Source organism: Uloborus diversus, chromosome 6 (assembly GCF_026930045.1).
Source record: "Uloborus diversus isolate 005 chromosome 6, Udiv.v.3.1, whole genome shotgun sequence".
Taxonomy (NCBI): domain Eukaryota; kingdom Metazoa; phylum Arthropoda; class Arachnida; order Araneae; family Uloboridae; genus Uloborus; species Uloborus diversus.
The window spans coordinates 81,554,691-81,573,509 of record NC_072736.1 but is presented as its reverse complement, the minus strand read 5'-3'; positions in this window follow the sequence as shown (position 1 = coordinate 81,573,509).

Below are 18,819 nucleotides of genomic sequence, written 5' to 3'. Positions count from 1 at the left end.
AAATTTAATTTAACTGCTACAAAAATTTCCTGTATTAGACATGAAAAGTGTTTTCATTAATCATCACTTATTTCTTACTTCATTTAAGATTTTTTAAACAATATGTCTGTAGAATTTATTATCTAAACAATATCAGTAAATCTGAATTTCTGTGTGCATTTTTTAATGCTATAGAACTGAGTTTCTCAATCTTTCAGGCTCGCGCATCTCTTGAATCATGACAGGGGCGTGCTTAGAGATTTAACAGCCCTGTGAGAAAATTTGTTTTAATTGTCGATAGATAATCATTTTTGTTATTTATTTATTCTCTCCTAAAACATAACACATTTCATTTGCAAGTTTTTTTTTTAAGGAACTGGGGCGGGATTTAGCCTTCCCGTGGCCCTAAGCTATTTCAGGTTTTTGGTCTCTTTTGTACTCCGCACAACTTTTTTGCCGGTAGCAAAAAAAGGCCATTTGTTAAAAGCCCCCTCCCCGCTCCGCACTATGTTGTAGTTTTTTTTTTCCTGTGATACATAAGGTCATGCTTTTACTTTTTTGTGTCATTTTATTAATGTGTTGTCTGCTGTCCTTAAATTCAACTTAAGAGAGGAAATAGTGTTAAGAGATTGATGCAGCTCTCCTTTTTAAATGGGGTATAGAATATCTACAATTTTAGGGGGTCCCGGGAAATTTTTGTAATATAGGTATAAAATTCTGCAATTTGAAGCTTTACCAGATGTAATTGGAACACTAAAAATCTTGAGGGAAAAATAGGCAAACATAAACATACTCTTTTGCAAATTACGATTATACACAGTAAAAATTGTTTTCAGGTCGGCAAATCAATGAAAGCAGAGAGAGAAGAGGATATTATGCATTGGTTATTTCCTTACATCGTCTGTCGGTTCAATGCAATTAGCTTTTGATCACGCCTCCAACCCACCCACAAGTACAACAATGAATTAAATACAAAATGATCGGTAGTAAAAAAACGCTTTAAAAGAAATGGTGCACAGATTGAGAAAATAGGTGACAAGAGAGTAACATGCTGCCCCATTTGGACAATAATTCATAATTTGTACATTTGATAAGAAATAAAACAAGCACACTTTGCTTAGGAATTTCAAAGGCTTCTTTTAAAGGACTCTAGAACAATTGAAATTATTTAAGGCACTTCATTTGCCGTTTCCAGTCTCTGAAATTTATTACTAGATTGTATAGGTTTACAGTATTGTTCTAACGTTGTAATAAACAACTCTTTTAGGTTAAAAAAAAAAAACTACAGATTTCTCATTCAAACAATTCTTTTCAATTACACAAGTAGTGCAGAATACAAAAAGGAATAGATGTAGTGTTAGTGTAATACATTTTTTTTTGGGGGGGGGGGGGGGCTAAACAGATTAACAATATGCAGTAGAAGTAAGATAAAAGCAAGTAATACAAAAGAATTTCCAGAATACTGCATTCAGGATTGAATAAACAGCAAGATATGAAACGCGAGTCAAAAAAAATTATATCAAGTTACGGAAACTCGAGTACCATGGTTTTTACATTTTTAATGTAGGATGTGGCCATAGGTGCCCATATAGGGGGTCAAGTGGGGTCTCAAGCCCCCCTCCTTAAAAATGCTGAACTTCTTTACTTTTAGTGCTTTTTCCTCTTCAGAAATGTAAAAACATTTCTTTTTCAGCCATTAATGAAAAAGTTTTTAAAAATGTCAGTTCTTAATAACTCTAATCTGTACTGAAATCGATTTCCATGAGGAAAATATCTGAGCTTCCGCCCCCCCCCCTTTAAAATTTCGCATATGGAGCTGAATTTGGCATATTTTAGCATTTCTCTCCTTACCCTCTCCCATTTTTTTAATAATTTTCAAATTTGTGGTTTGTATCCACACTTTTCCAAATTTTCATGGATATCAAGCACTTAAAAATGACTTATTAAAAGTACTTTTCATTTTTTAGGAACAAATCACGAAATTTTCGGGAGAAGTGGGCCTTTATCAAAGTAGCGCCTTCCCTAAGCTATTGCTCAGTTTATATGTAAATCCTTTTTTTTTTTAATTTAGATTTATTGTCCCTATTTGTTGAAATAATCGATGATTACTTCAAGTATTGCAACGGAATGCATAGCTCGTTCAGCGGATATTTTCATTTATATGCTTTCTCTAATGGTTTTCAGTTCAAAATAGTCATTTTAAACACATTTTCAACAATTCAGTGACAACTTTACTACTTGTAATACAGTGTAAGGTGTTTTTTCCCCTTAGAAAAGGACATTGAATATGAAGTCAAATACGAGTAAGCTGGAAGAAAATGCAAGAAAAGTCGGATTGAAAATAAATGAAGTCAAGACGAAGATGATGAAAATCAAAAGTAACAAAAATGAAAATATTTGCATAAATGGAAAGGAAATAGATGAAGTTGACAATTTTACAATTTTATTTATCTTGGGGCATATGTTTCATCTGAGGGAGGTACAAATAATGATATAAGGTCAGTTGGGGTAAGTGCGGTCTTGGGGCAAGTGCGGCTTAGGTTAATAATCAGAAACCGGGAATATCTGCAAGACTGCTGCCATCTGGGTAGCTTGGTAAACGTTATTACTTTGCACTGCGTGCGTTTCCTAACTTTTCTCATTCCCACTACAGTGCCATGTTGTTATGGTTCGAGAAATCATCGTTTCTTTTGTGCATCGTGTTCTCACTTTTTCGTGCTTCTAAAACGTAAGTACAACTATTTCAAGTCTACTTTTCGTATTTTTAAAGCTGAGATTTATTATTTTTTACTTTCAAATCAATTAATTTTAGGTCTGCACTTGCCCCAGAAAATTATACGACGGGGAAATGCGGCCCGAAAAAAAGGGGCAAGTGCAGCCTCGCATTTTTTGGGGCTGCACTTTCCCATTAATCTGGCAATGTTATTTTATGACAGATATAATTTGTTCGCAACGATTTAATGAAGCAATGTAATTAATTTGTAATCCTTCCGAAATTATTTGAGGAGGAAGAAAGTGACGATAATGAAAATATGAGTTTAAGGGAAGAGTCACATAATGAAATGACAGTCGAAGAAATGATTGTCACAGAGCAAAATCAGCAAGAAGATATCATTCAGTGGGGAGGGCATCCAACGGAGAGAAAGGTAGGCGACTGGGTTCTTGTGAGATTTTCTACAAAAAAGATGACTAAACATTTGGCAGAAAAAATTACTAATATAAATGATGATAATTACTCTGAAATTAAGTTTTTAAAGTTAAAAACGGCTGGAAATTATAGCACTGTGTTTAGTTATCTTTCAAGAGACGACGTTAGCGAGATCCAAGACGACGACATTGTATCAATCCTTCCAAATCCCTCTTCAGATCGTAGAGGAAATTTGATATTCCAAGTAACGTTTTCAGAATATAATATAAATTAAATTGTTAATTACTATACTAAGTGTACTTATACAAAAAAAATATAATCAAGTTTGCCAAAGACATGTTACCTTTTGTCAGTTGTATAGTTACCTTTTGTATTATTAAGTTAATATTTTATAAGTTCGTTGATATTCAAGTTTTAAAGATTATTCCTTGATATGCAAGTTTTGTTTTTGTTTTTTAAGCTTATTAGCATAATAAAAGTTATCTTTCATGTTCCTTATTTAATCGAAAATAAAAACTTCATAATTTTGTTTAATAATCCATTGTTCCTTGAACGTTCTTCATTTTACATTGACAGGTTTCGTTTGGAAAAATGTAATAACTTCCCAATGAATAGGTGAAAATTAAAATAAAAAAAATCGTTTTTAATCAGGAAAAAATACTCTATTGATTGCACTTGCACCTTATTTTCTCAAAAGGTTAAAAAAAAAAAAAAATCAGATAGGTGATGCTCTTGCCCCACTTTTATTGAGAAAGTACGGCACTAGAGCACAATAGTTTAAAATGTTTTTTTCAACTTTTTTACCTGCAATGATTTTAACAGGTTCATGTCTCGGGAAACACACTAAAACAGGTAACATACGAAATAAAAATTAAAAAAATTGTATCAAGTCTTGTAATATCTAGGCCTTAATAAAGTCGAACTGTACAATTTAAGGGCTGCACTTCCCCCAACTCACCTTATTAATAAGAATTATAAAAGCTCAATGCACCTTAAAATCTTTTATATCAAATATAGAGATCTAACAACATACACACAAAAATCAAAATACAATTTTTCAATTCAACAGTTAGAGCAGTCCTACTCTATGACAGCAATACATGGATGCTAACTAGACAGCAAGAAAAAGAGCTTTATGCCTTTCAAACTAAAAGCCTGAGAAAAATATTAAACATATACTGGCCAAATAAAATATCGAATTCAGACCTGTAAAAACGTAAAAATTGCAAGCAGATAACCACACTGATAAAAAAAAAAAGCACAAATGGTCATGGATAGGACATGTTCTTAGAATAGACAGGCAATAGACCCTACAAGAACTGCTCTCACATGAACCCCTGATGGCAAGAGGAAGAGCGGGTGTCCAAAACTAACCTGGCGTCAGATGGCCATACAAGAAATAAATGCCTTTGGTTGGCCAAGCTGGGGGAGTGCCAGGGAGGCGGCATTAAACCGGTCGGGATGAAATGCCATGCTAGCAGCTTCATGCGCCACTAGGCGTTAAGAAAGTCAAGTCAAGTCTAGCAGTTTTTCCGCCCCGGACAAATCTAAAGTGCCGCCCTTCCTTATGGTTAAAGAAAAAAAAAGTTTCAAACTTTATATGTTGTTATTTTTGCTTCACAAATATCGTTTGTTTCACTTCTTTTAGGTAATTCTTTCTTTTTAATATGAAACGTTCTTCGGAAATTAAAACCTCCCCCCCCCCAAATGTTTTTGATTGGAAGTAGTTGCTTTCATGTATTCATCAATTCATCGATCCTAAGTACGCCCCAACATTCCTACACTGTCCAACAGTGGCACATCCAGAAAATATTTTAGGGAGGGGGGTGGGGCAAGGTTAAAATTTCCTGTATCTGTTGGGGGCTCCCGGGGGGGGGGGATTTTTGAAATTTTAGCCCTAAGAACGCAGTTTTAGAGGGTCTCTGGCAGTTTAGGCGGTGGAAAGTTTCAGGGGGCCTTCTGAGAAAAATTTAAGAAACTGAAGTCCTTAAAATGCGATAATAGGCGATATGTGTTCACGTTGAGTAAGCGATAGGACTTCGGTACCGTCTTCGACCTTTTTTTTTTTTATTGAAAATAGAGTGAAATCGATCACCTCTCACCCCAATTTTTTGACTTTGAAGTTCCACAACATAGTTACCGACAAACTTTGAGGATTACGGGAAAATGGGCTCTTTGGTTCCCCCCAAAAAACATTTCGAAATCGAAGTCCTAAACAGAGAAGTTCTTAAAAGGGATATGCAGGAACTATGGTGAGGCTTTAAAGACCTCTTCTTATTATTATTTTTAAACGGTAATTTTGTCCCGCACGTGACGCTTCATATATTTCATAAAAAAGAATAAGTTAAAAGTATGATGAACAAAATTTTGTTGCTTAAGAAATCAAAAATGTATGTGTGACTTCTTAAGCAAAAACTTTCTTCAAAAATTATTTATTTTTTTATGAAATATAAGAACCGTCACATGCGGGACAAAATGACTATTTTCAATGGAATGAGCATATACATTTTTTTTTTCAATTGTTTAAATAATTATTCCTAAACTAATGAGATATGTTTCCTTTTTGTTGGAACCATAGCTTTCAAAATCTACAATTTGTTTCGTCATTGCTGTATTCATAGAGCAAAAATATCAGCTTATTCATTAGCAAGTTACCAGAAGTTGACTTTTGATGTTCCTCACATGACGCATGTAAATAAATTTTATTTTAAATAACAAAATTGTTTAATAGAAATATAATTGTATCAGTAGTATCTTTGCATCAAATGTAAAGATTAAAAAAATTACTTAACCCTGTTTCATTAAAATATTAAGAGATATGGCGAAATGTTAATGAAATTTAAGCGTATTTTTGTCCCGCACGTGACGGTGGAATCGCTCCTCAACAAATTGTCATTTTTAAAAATCCATTTTTTGACGACTTGGATGATATTAGAATGAGGGGTTCGAAGCGCGATCGAATAGGCTTTTTTCCGAAAGTTTTTTAAAATGGAAGCTTAAAAAACGCTACTGTACACCTTATTTTGTAATGTTGGGGGCTCTGCAATTTTTCAAAAGCAGTCTTAAACTATTTTTGATGTTGTTAGAAGGTGAGACGTTTGGTAGTACGTCTCTTGGAAATGTAGCAAAATGGAAATCTTGAAACCGAGATTTGAGATATTCTTTAATGATTTTGGCTGAGGGAGGAGGCTTCCAAAGCGTAGCATTTTACGATTTTCTTATTTTTGAACTGTCTAGGAAAAAGGGGGGGGGGGGGGGAGAGATGTGGGGATGAAAGAAATATGAGGTATGAGAAGTTATTAACTGAGCAATAAAATTGAGCAATCGAAAAATTTAAAGTTCTTTTTTAAAAAAAATATGGATTTTTCACAACATTCTATATTTTTTTTTCAATTAAAATTACTTCATTTTCCCGAGGAGCGTTAGTTTCTTTTCTTTAATAGTATGGAATATTTAAATATATATATATATTATACTGAATCCTCTGTGGTGAGGGGAGGGGCGAACCCTGTGCACGATTTAAGTCCGGACAAAGTCAAAAACTGGACCACCAAAAATATATAATTATTTAAAACGTTGTAAATAATAAATACTTGCTACCATATTGCAATTTCCCACGGCGCCCATTTGTAGATGAAATATGACTCTCCGGAGAGGCACAAATTTTGGGGGAAATTGCCTGTCCCCGAGTAATTAAATCAATTTAATATTAGCAAAATTAGTTGGAGATACAGGTTAAACATGTTGCCCAAGCTGTACAAAATCGGGACCTTCTATCCGTGGAATTTATGCCCGTCGGATGACGTACTCCATACGACAACATTTTTTAAAGCTTAACTGTTTTTAAAAATTTTCCTATTTAATGTCTAGTAATGTTATAGAAGGAGCAGTTGTCTAATTGAACGAGCAGACGAACACAATTCAAATGAATTCGATCACAATATAGCCAAAAATGATAACGCTTAATTTGCGAATTTCAAATATATAAAAAAAAATAATAATAATGTAGTACATATAAATGATATTTTAGTCATTGAGACAACTCGTTGGCATTTTTCGAACAATTACTGTAGCTCTCACAATTGTATTTTGTTATTTTTATATGCTTTTTGAATACAAAATTGGAACACTTAAGTGCGGTTTATATGAAAAACTAGCGCTACCCGCACGGCGATGCCCGTGCTCCCCTGTTTTTATGCCTAGTTCGCCGCCGGCGCCGGCTGTTTAAATAAATTTGTCAGTGGTATTAATTAATCTATATCTATCTTTTTCGTATTTTCTATACCTATTTCCAGTTGCGTTTTGTGTCATTCACCTTTTTACGCCAAAATTGCAAATAAAGATCATTCAAAAAAAACTTCGCTTTATTCGTTTAATTAAATAGCGCAAAAAAAAAAGAAAGAAAAAGAAAAAATGTAAAAAGTAGCGTTTGCAAAAAAAAAAAAAAAAAAGAAGAAGAAGAAGGAAACACCTCACTATTTTCGTTAAATTAAGTACGCAAATATGTTAAAATAGATACAGCGAAGCGTCGGCGGAAGCGACCGCGCTACAGTAACTCACTCAATTAGCAGGCGAAACGAACTCTAGCCGATAAGTAATTGCGATTAAAAAGCACGGTACATCTAGGACAAAAATAAAATCCCATATGAAAAAGAATTCAACTCCCCAGCAGAAAAACAACACAATTAAAAAAACACGCTACATATAGGACAAAAGGAAATCCGGTACCCCCGTATGAAAAAACTATATAAAAGCTATCGTTTGAGAAAAGGTGAAATGTGTGTCTTGTCTACTGCATACTAAATTTTCAGAAAGAAATCTCTAATACATTTTTAACCGACTTCAAAAAGGAGGCGGTTATCAGTTCGTACCCTATGTATGTTTTAACATTAATAGTAATTGTAATAATGATTTTGAATAAAGGCTTCTCTGAAGCAATACAGTGACATAGAGCCGAACTTCTTACTAGGTAACTTCTTACTTTTACTGAAATATCTACATTTACACAAAAAAGAATAAAATAAAAAAATTTTGAAAAAAAATAGAACCGACTTCAAAATTGCTCTAAAAAGTGAAAAATAATTTTATTCTTTAAACACCATCGATAATACTTTTAAACATAATTTTTGAAGTTGGCGCAAAAACGATAGATAAGATCATTCACAGCCATAACTTAACTACAATTATAAATTTAACCAGGCCTAGTTTCTTCACTACCACATACATTATGCATTGATAACAGCATTTTTGAGTAATGATATAAATGTTTCGTTCCTAACTTAGGATAATTTTTTGAAAAAAATATAAACGAAGCATCGTTACACTGGATTTTACTTTTTGTTTTTGCGCCAACTTCAAAAATTATGTTTAAAAGTATTATTGATGGTGTTTAAAGAATAAAATTATTTTTCACTTTTTAGAGCAATTTTGAAGTCGGTTCTATTTTTTTTCAAAATTTTTTTGTAGGATGAGTTTAGAAAGAATTAAACCCAGAAAAAAGCGAAAAATAAAGGTTTTTTTCAAAATTTCATAAAAAAAAAAGTTTTTAGAAGTCATACTAAATTTTCAGAAAGAAATCTCTAATACATTTTGTAGGATGAGTTTAGAAAGAATTAAACCCAGGAAAAAGCGAAAAATAAAAGTTTTTTTTTTTTTTTTTTTTCAAAATTTCGTAAAAAAAACGTTTTTAAGAAAGCTATTGCGTATTTTTGAAAACTTTTTTTTCTGAAGACGGAGACATGTTTTAACTACTACATACTAAATTTTCGGAAAGAAATATCTAATACTTTTTGGGGGATGGGTTTAGAAAAAAGTTAAACCCGGAAAAAATCGCAAAATAAAGGTTTTTTCACAAAATTATAAAAAAATTTAAAAATTGATCAATCTTCAAAATTTTTTCGGTCGTCATATCTAAAATTAAATTCCCTTCGCTATTGTACAAAAAATATTTTCCTGTCGCAATTGGTTAAGGGTCTGTGACGAATTAAACACAAAAAAGGGCTAAAAATCACATAAAACATTTAATTAAGAAAAAACTAATTAGAAATTAGGAATTTGGGCTTCGAGGTGCAGACTCCCTCGTACGTTCGATTTTTGTGCCAAGTTTTAGAGCTGTAGGTGCTAGGGGGCTTCTGGGCATCGAGTACAAACAAAGAAACACCGTCACCTTTATATATATATATATATATATATATATATATATATATATATATATATATATATATATATATATATATATATATATATATATATATATATATATATATATATATATATATATAAAAATCTCGTGTCACGATGTTTGTTCGGGGTAAACTCCGAAACTACTCAACCGATTTTTCTCAAATTTCATATCTATGTGTCATTTGGTCCAACTTAAAAGATAGGATGGTTTTTATAATTTTTTATTGCAAATTTCATATTAATTATGCAATAATAGTGTGAATTAATTGTTTAGTTCTAAAAATTCTTAATAGATGGCGGTGTCAGTTAATTAATCGATATAACTCTAACATCGTATGACTTACTGCTAAAAAACACCATGATAAAAAAACTCAGAAATGCTGCTTAGAATTTCCATATAACGTTTCGGGATATTACAGGTTATTATTTACTTCCTGAGAAAATCAACTATACTTTTCAAAACGTTTCCTTGAATTGCTACAAATCGCAGATTTCACACCGTTGTGAAAAGTATTTTTCTCCACCAGTATCAAGATTATCTAAACGTATTTAATAGGTGTATCGGTTTCGGAGCGATTACGGTTCGTCCAGATTGACTCAGCACCTAATGAGTGCGAAAATGGGACCGGACTAACATGCGGGTTTCCGTTTTTTTTTTTTTTTTTTTTTGCTTGGATAAAAAAAAAAAAAAAAAAAAAAGCTTGGATGTAAGCAAACTTGTGGAGCACACCGATCTATCGGTTTAGAGGTTTTTATTCTAAACCTAATTCCCAAATATCATTTCGCATTAACTTGAATTTGCAATAATTATTTTTACATTTTAAAGAAATTGTCTGCTTGTATTTTTACATTAATAAAAAATTTTTTAACATCTTTTATGTGTCTCTTTTTTCAACAAATACTTGCCTTTTGCTTTAGGGGGAGGGGGGAGTGCAGGCCAGTCATTTCGGTTTTTTTTCCAATTGTGGAAAAAGGTGTACACTCTTCAAAATTTTTATAGAAAACCAACTAAAACCACGGCCTTTCGTACGTAAAGAATAAAAGTTCAAAAATCAGGGGGGGGGGGAATGTCAACCCCCATAAATGCCCCCCCCCCCCGTAAATGACGGGCCTGTGAGTGTGACTATGCGCATCAAAGTGGGAAATTATGGTGGTAAGATTCTGAAGTAAAGATTTGACTAAATCTTATAAGATACAGTCGAACCTCGTTAAAACGAACTTTAATGGATCATTAAAATCGATTACTCTTAACAGAATTCGCCTTATCCGAAAAACAAAAAACAATGGGACAGAGAATACAAAAAAGTCCGTTTTAGAAGTAATTCTTTTTAAGCGTGTTCGAATTAATGAGGTTTGTCAGTATCGTCAAAAAAAAAAAAAAAAAAAAAGAAAAGAAAGAAAGAAAGAAAACTAATCAGCTGAAAAAAGAAAAAAGAAAAATAAAAGAAATAAACTCAAAAAATTACGAAATTAACATGCTCAAATATGACGAAATTAATTTGACGAAACTAATGCTCTCAAAACTACGAAAATGATTGTCGATTTGACGAAACTAGAATGAAGAAATATTTCGTTACATTTGACGAAATTCGCATCTTCAAACCAGAGACGAAAGCAGTTTCCTCAATTTGACGAAATGTTCGCTCGGAGCATATCCCTGGAAGCGATTTCGTCAGAAACGAAGAAAATTTCGTCGAATATGAAAGTCCATTTCTGAGAGTGTATAGCTTGTAATTAATAAAAGTACTCTCATACTTTTCGAAATGGCTTGTCGCACCAACGCAACGGTGTGAATAGACCGTGAGTACAGACTAATCGCATGGACTCAGCGCAAAACATGCTAAATTTCCCATCTTTGCTACCTCGTTTTTTAATTGTCAATTCTACACAAATGAAAGCAGAAAGAAAAAAAAAACATTTGCAGCTTCTCAAATTTTAAACTTTCTGCTTCCAATAAAGCATATTTCAAGAAAAAAAATCAGACATGATTATTTAATTAATTTCTAAATGGAAACAAGTTCATATTATTCGTGCAATAAGTCCTTTCCAAAACGTGTGTTGCCGAAGATTAAGTTGCTATATTTGGATTTTCATTACTACTTTATAGCTAATTTTTTAGTCATGACTGATTTTGGCTTGGAGATTTTCTCTGAGATGTGGTTTTGTAGAAATTCGGGATTCAGAGGGATTTTAAATAGAACCGATTTTAAATGGAATTCTGGGGAGGGGAGCACACGCTAAATTCCTTACTTGTGATTAGGTTTGGTTTCAGAATGAAAATTATATTTAAAATTTGTGTCACACACACTGAAAGGTTGAGAAACACAGCCTTAGGCTTAACTTTAGCTGGGACCGGTCAAGTATTATGTAGGCAGAAAGGGGAGACTAAGGGCTGCTTATTTTCTCTGACAAGGGAAGTGGGGTCACAAAAATTCTTGGGTAAGCATTAAATAATGAACAACAAAAAACCTGGGAAAAGAGCATCCTGTGACGCACAATATGGCATAAAATCTTATATAAGCAAAAAGGGAAGGGGTATAGCGCATGCTTATTTTTTCTCACAAGGTGAGGGGGGGGGAGGTACAAAATGAATAAAAAAATGCCTACACAATACTTGAATGACACTTTATTAGCGATCGCATGTAATTTCAACTGAAAGTATTCACAAATAGAAGTGAAAATATCAGAAATACATACTCATAGCTCAGTCGAAGAACTAACACCAAGAAAAACGAGGTCGAAGTTTAGAATATCTATTGTCACGACCTTCACAGGGACATGGTTGCACCCTCCAAGCCCAACGAGATGACATCATATCAGCCTAGTGGGAAACTAAGGATCCGACTCTGTATTAAAGTACTATAAATTTGTCTGGTTTTATAGAGGGAGGCGGGCCTGGTGGCGAAACTGACAAGGGACTCGATTTGGCTCTCGATGGCCCTGAACCAACCCTTATTTTCTAGTTTCTACCACTTGCACGCCGCGCCATCACACTGGAAGCGACACATGCGTCGTTTACCTGTTAATCTAAAATATTTCGTAATCATTTCGGACTTTGGCCAAGAATTTCTGGCCACTTCGCGAAATGGCTAGCCGAAGTAGAAAATGCAATATTAATTGCAAGTATTTTGGACTTTGGCCAAACCTGTTGGCCAATACGCGAATTGGCCAGCCAGTTCGCGAACTGACCGGACTTCGGGCTTTGGCCGTAACATATATATATATTGCAGGAAGGAGGAGATCAACATTCTTTTGCTGGTTGGGGAGGGGGGGAGACGTGCATAGATCAAAAGCATGAACTGAACATTTGGAGCAATATATGAGAATGTTAGGAAGATATTCTTCCTTCCATTACAAAAAAAAAAAAAAAAAATCATCGAAACCAGTTTTTTTCCCCTGGAGATTTGTTTTACAAATTTTTTTCCACTTTTTTAACGTATAGGACTCACCATGCCCGAAAACAATTTTCACGTTGTTAAAAAAAAAAAAAAAAAAAAAAAAAAAAAAATGGATACATCGCATGTTGTACACTGTCAGTCACATCGCAGATCTTCAGTAAAACGCCTTCCTGTGTCATTTGACTAGCATTCACACATAAAATTTAGATTAAAAATGAGCATAGGTATGCTTATACTGTAACATTAATGTGTAAATGTTTGTTTTTCTGGGGATGTACCTCCCCTGTCCGTTGTTTACCCTGATAGGAAGTAGTTAAAATAATTACAACTTTGGACAGTTAAACCAAAAATTTTATCGCCATGATCACGAATTACCGGAATCTATCTTCCTTTTATGAATAGCTTTTTTTTTCTTTTGAAGTAGCAGATACTTATACGTTAGATCCGATAATTCATAATCGAGTAGTTATGGAAGCAAGTTTCCTAATGGCCACAACATAACTAGTTCACTAGTAAATCTAAAATACGAAAAGAAAATAATCTAATGAATAGCTTAAAAATTTGGCTGACAATCTAAACGGGAACAGTTAAAATTTTCGGTAGCAAAACCAATATCACGATTTGGCCAATGCGTGATAGCAAATCTTGGGATTGCAGTAGCATTTTCTTGGCAATCGTTCAACTCGTCTTTTCAGTTATCACGGGAAATCTTCCATGTGACCATCTATTCCAATTTTTGAGACCGTGTCCCGCATTTTTTAAAGAGTTCATTTAATCAATATCGATGTTAAAATTAAACTTAAACAGAGTCAACTTTTATAGCACTGCCCACCTAACTTACCCTCCTTACCCGTTGCACCTCCTTCGTCCCTCAACATTTTTTGGATGCACCAGTCGTCTATAGAAGCGAGAATTACATACTATAAGATACATTACATACTATAAGAAATTCTTTGCAGTGGCACACTTTTATATGATGATAAACGGAGATTATGCTTTAACTAGTAAAAATTCTGAAAGTATTAAATTTTACGTTGCACTTTTTTGGTAATCGTTCAACCTTTTCTTTCGAAAAGGGTACAGACCGCAGGACGAACGCTGAAAGATGCATAGAAATCAGTTTCGTTTACCACATTCGGTAACTAAGAAAAAAAAGTGATTTCCAGAGGCCTAGAAGCATTATAGGTCAGAAAATACAATATTCCCACGAAAATAGTTGTACATTATTTTTTTTAGAGGCCGCTGAAGTCAAGTTGTTCTGGTAGCAGATTTTGTAATTTCTTCGAGCTTTTTTTTTTTTTTTTTTTGAAAACTTTGATATTTTTTCAACTTTAAAGTAAGTTAAAACTTGTAAATTTTACCGTTTGATATTATCAAGTCAAAATAAAACGGTAGAGTCGTTTTTTTTTCTTTCCTTTTTCTTTCTTTCTTCTTCTTTTTTTTTTTTTTTTTTTTTTTTTTTTTGCAAATTTCTAGCTATTTTTCAAAGTTTCTCATTTTTCTTTCGTTTTTACATTTTCTCGTTTTAAATTTTAACATTAAAAGATAAATATTGTTTTGATAAATGCAAGATTTTAAAATTTAGAAATGCTGAAAATGCCATCTTTTGAAATGTTTTTGGCAGTTAATTACAAATGTTGTCAAACAGTGAGAGGCTTCTAGTAAATGAATCCTTCATAACCATTTTGCCACCAAATATATAATGATCATAAAAATAAACGAAAAGTAAAACAGTAAATTCAAAATTTCACATAAAATTTTTTAAATTACCCAGCGACCATATTGATACCTGAATGTCTAGCATTAACATCAATCATTAATAATTTTAAATTCGCAACTAATTTAAGTCACTGGCATGAGTCACTTGAATATTGCTTATTCTCACTTTCATCCTTGCGTTTAATCTTGCTTTTACTGCCACCGAAACATACACAAACAACATCGAAAAACACACAAACAGCTTGTCCCTTTTATAGGAACATTTGTATGAAATACAAAGTCTTTTTCCATGAACGAGATACTCGTTTCAGCATATTTTTTGGTATGTACAGATGTGAATGCCACTGTGTGGTAATAATGTGAGTAACATAATGATCGTAGAAGTCAAAAAGAGATTGCTACTACACTAATATACATTTTATAAAATATTTTCGAAACTTTAAAAGGTTTTGCAATCAAATATTAATTTTATGATTCAACATAACATTAGGATGGTCCTTATTTTTGAAGTTGTAGATATTTTACACGACGCCCCCTCAATTTGTTCCATTATACAAATAAATGATCCATGCAAAATTTTCAGTCAATCCATGAATATTTACACGTGCCCCTAGGGCCCCCCTTTTTTGAGTTTCGAAGAAAAAATTGCGGGTTTTCTCATTTTTATGTAAAAATATTCCTAGGTTTCATATTTAAAGTAATTTTGAACCTCAATAGATGTTGCTACTTCCAGACAAACCATTCTCTCACTTTCATTCTGTAAAATTTTACATATTACATAGGGTACACGTACACTAATGGGCTTGGGACAGGCATACCGCTATTCGCGCTCGTTTCAAACCAAGCGGCAGGGGAACATTTCTTTCCACCAAAATGGACACAAGGGATTCTAAAGGCCATTAATGAATGACCTAGGCCATTAATGAATGTTTTTTGATAACAACAAATTGCCTCTTCCAGGCTTTCGGGGTGTTGATTTGGAAAATTTTCTGTGTATATAATAGGTGTGGCAAATAGGGTCACTAGGTTTCCATGCTATAAATATAAGTAATGACAATTATATTTTAATTCGCTGTTCTTTAGTTATATACGTAAAATGTTTATGCATCCTTATAATTTAAATTTTGAAAAATCCTCGATTGCCCTACCATAAAAATAAACTATTTTCCATATCTAAAATATAAATTTAAAAAAATTCCAGATTGGAATAATGTAAAAATCTATACTTTAAACTGTCTTCTATTTCAATACATAGTCCTTTATTATCATCAAATTCCTCTTGCAATTCACAAGATTTAGAAACCGAAATGGGTATCTATCCTAACCTGTTGAACCTTTTATTTATATCTGGTCTACCACAACGCAAAAAAGCTTGACAACTATTGATATCTGCTCGCATTTCATTAATGTTAGACAAATGCCATATTAGGGACAAAGATGCTGCTCATTTATTAACAGCCTATGTAGATGATTTCATGAATTTAATTTTAGATTTTTTAGTTATTCCCTGGGATACAAAGCTATATACATCCAGATGTAACTGAAAAAAAAAAACGCCGACAGGATTACCGTGATAGCTTCAGGTCCCAATGTTGAACAGCTACTCAGAATTTCTGAGATATTTCTTCAGTTGTATATGTGTGTGTGTGATATCGTAGATGATTGCTCTTTATTGCTAACTGTTCAAGCTGTTGTTTTATACAGCGGTTTACAATACCGGCCGTATAAATTGTGCATGTAATTTTTTAGAGCAAAAGCTGAACGGTGATATATTGCATTTGTATTGCTATCATCATGCACTTGAAATCGTACTGCAGAGTGTCTTTAAAGAAGTTCTTGCCTTTCTTAGTTCTAGACTCGATATTCCATTACCCTAGTAGCACATAACGTACGACGATATCGTAAAATTTACCAATACTATATCGCTGCGTCATCGGGTCACGATATAAAACGATGTCTAATCCGACAGAGCGTGCGCTATCGTAACAATATCGTATTCGATATTACAACGATAACGGAAGCGTCATTGTGTCGTCATCGTTTTGCCCATAGTTCCGATATCTCCCTATATCGTTTATGCGTCATTGTAACGATAACGTAAGCGTCATTGTGACGATATCGTAAGTGACATCGTGCTGTCATCATTTGGTTGACTATTCTGATATCACCCCTATTTCGCTTTATATGTCGACATCGCTAGCTGTAATTAAAATCATCTTTTTTTACAAAGAAAAAATAAAAATCAGGTTTGCTCCCCCCCCCCCCTCATCTCAACTCTCTTTCCTTTTTTTTTATTTTTTCACTTTTTTGTAATTTCATTGATTTTTTTAAATTATTTATTTGATAATTTATTTATTTTAATTATTGTTGCTATTATTATTTTGATAGAAAAGATCTGTGCTATGCCAATGACACACACACAAGCTAAATAAATAAATAAATGGAAGTAAATTAATAATTGAAATTAAAAATAAATCAATAAATTTTAAAAAATGAATGCTGCCTCCCCCCCCCCTTGCTTTATTTTTTTATTTATTTATTTATTTATTTTTTTGTTTTGTTTTTTGATGCCGCAACTTGCGCCATAATCTTCCCCTGTGGGTACCTTTGATAAAAATTAATTGATAAATAGTTTAATCAAGCTTTGTTTAGTTTTAGATAGGGTTGCGGAGTCGGAGCCGTATTGATTTTGGGGTGAAGGAGAAGGAATTGAACGTTTGAAATTTCAAGAGTTGGAATGAGTCATTTTCTCCCAAAGTTTGTAATGCTGCCTGTGCTTGCGGAGTCAGAGTTTGAATCAGTCTGATTTTAAAGTAGAGTAATCAGAGAGTTGGTCATTTTTCCTCCCACTTTGCAGCTCTGGTTTTAAAGAACTATTTTTAAAAAATATTTAAACGTTAATTATAAGATTAGAAATTATTCTGATATAATTATACATGCGTAATAAAGACTGCAATGTTAAACAAAGTAGAAAAATACGAATATTAATAACAAATTAACGTAAAAGATTTCAAATAGGTTAGATAATGCAATATTTTTTATTGAGAAGTCACAATTGTTTGTGGTTTTACTTGAACGTTGAAAGACATTCTTTCCTGTTTGAACACCCCCCCCCCCCAGAATCCACAGACTGGTGCTCCTCCTGGGCTGTGGCATCCATGTCACCTGACCTGGAATAGATTTCATTTATGCCGGACCCACTTGACTTTATACAATCCTTTGTAGACATCCGGAACCCTGCGCACAGCATCTGGCATCCAGTTCCCTGCATTAATTTGAATTTTGACATCTTGAATCCAAATTAAGTTCTTATTAAATTATAATTACAATAGGAGGCATTTGTAAAAACAAGAATCCCAAAGAGTATGATCCTATCATAACTTGTGGCTGCGAAAAACATAATTTGAATTCAAGATGCCGAAACTCACATGTGTGCCAGGGATTGTACTCTAAATGTTGTCAGCTAAACATTAAATCTTTTTTTTTTCTTTCCTTTTTTCTAAAAAAAATAAGGTAACTTTTTTAACATGAACTAACAAAAACCTCTGAGGACCAGTCAAATTTTTCTGTGAACCAGTTTTTGGTCCTTGGGACCATTGGTTGAGAATTGCTGATCTGCATAGTAAAATGAACACTTACTTCACAAAATTTCTTTACTTTACCTGATGCACTAGTCAACAGCAATAGCTATTCTTTGGGGTTATTCAATAGCAACCAGCAAGGTCATTAAAATGACAAAATAAAATTTTGCCTATCAAAATCACTCAGCTAGTGTTGAAATTAATTTTCAAAACTGCTGAAAACATACTTTTTTCATTTTAAAAATATTTGACTTGCTCAAAATGCATGTTATTGCATTCAAACAACTACATGCATCATCTCCCCCTACATAATCAAACTTTGGCCAAGAGCTGAGTATTAAGGGACGGATACAAGGAAAGGATCATGGAGTCACTACCCAACTAAACATCCACAATCGCATGCAATTGTCATTTCAACCAATGCCTTTCGATTTTTTTTCCACAAATTTTACAGCTAACATAACTCATTTATGGTTGGTAAATTTCAAAAATGCAAACAGGATAATTTGAAAGACTGAGATTTCTAAAGATTAATCATACACCAGTCACCATTAGCAAACATGGATAAACTTACACCGACAGGAATTGAAACCATGGCCATCCAGCCGGCATGGATCTGTAAATTGTAAGCGGCCCTCTTCAAAAATTTTGCAGTGTCCCAGCGGCTCACTGGATTGCCCCCCCCCCCCCAAACGATGAATTTTTAACCAAGTGATAGTTGCTTGTTTCTACCTGTTTCAATATTTCTTCTCAAATTTTGGATTTATTTGTTCAAGTGTTTTTATTTCATTTTATTCTTATATTATAGTTT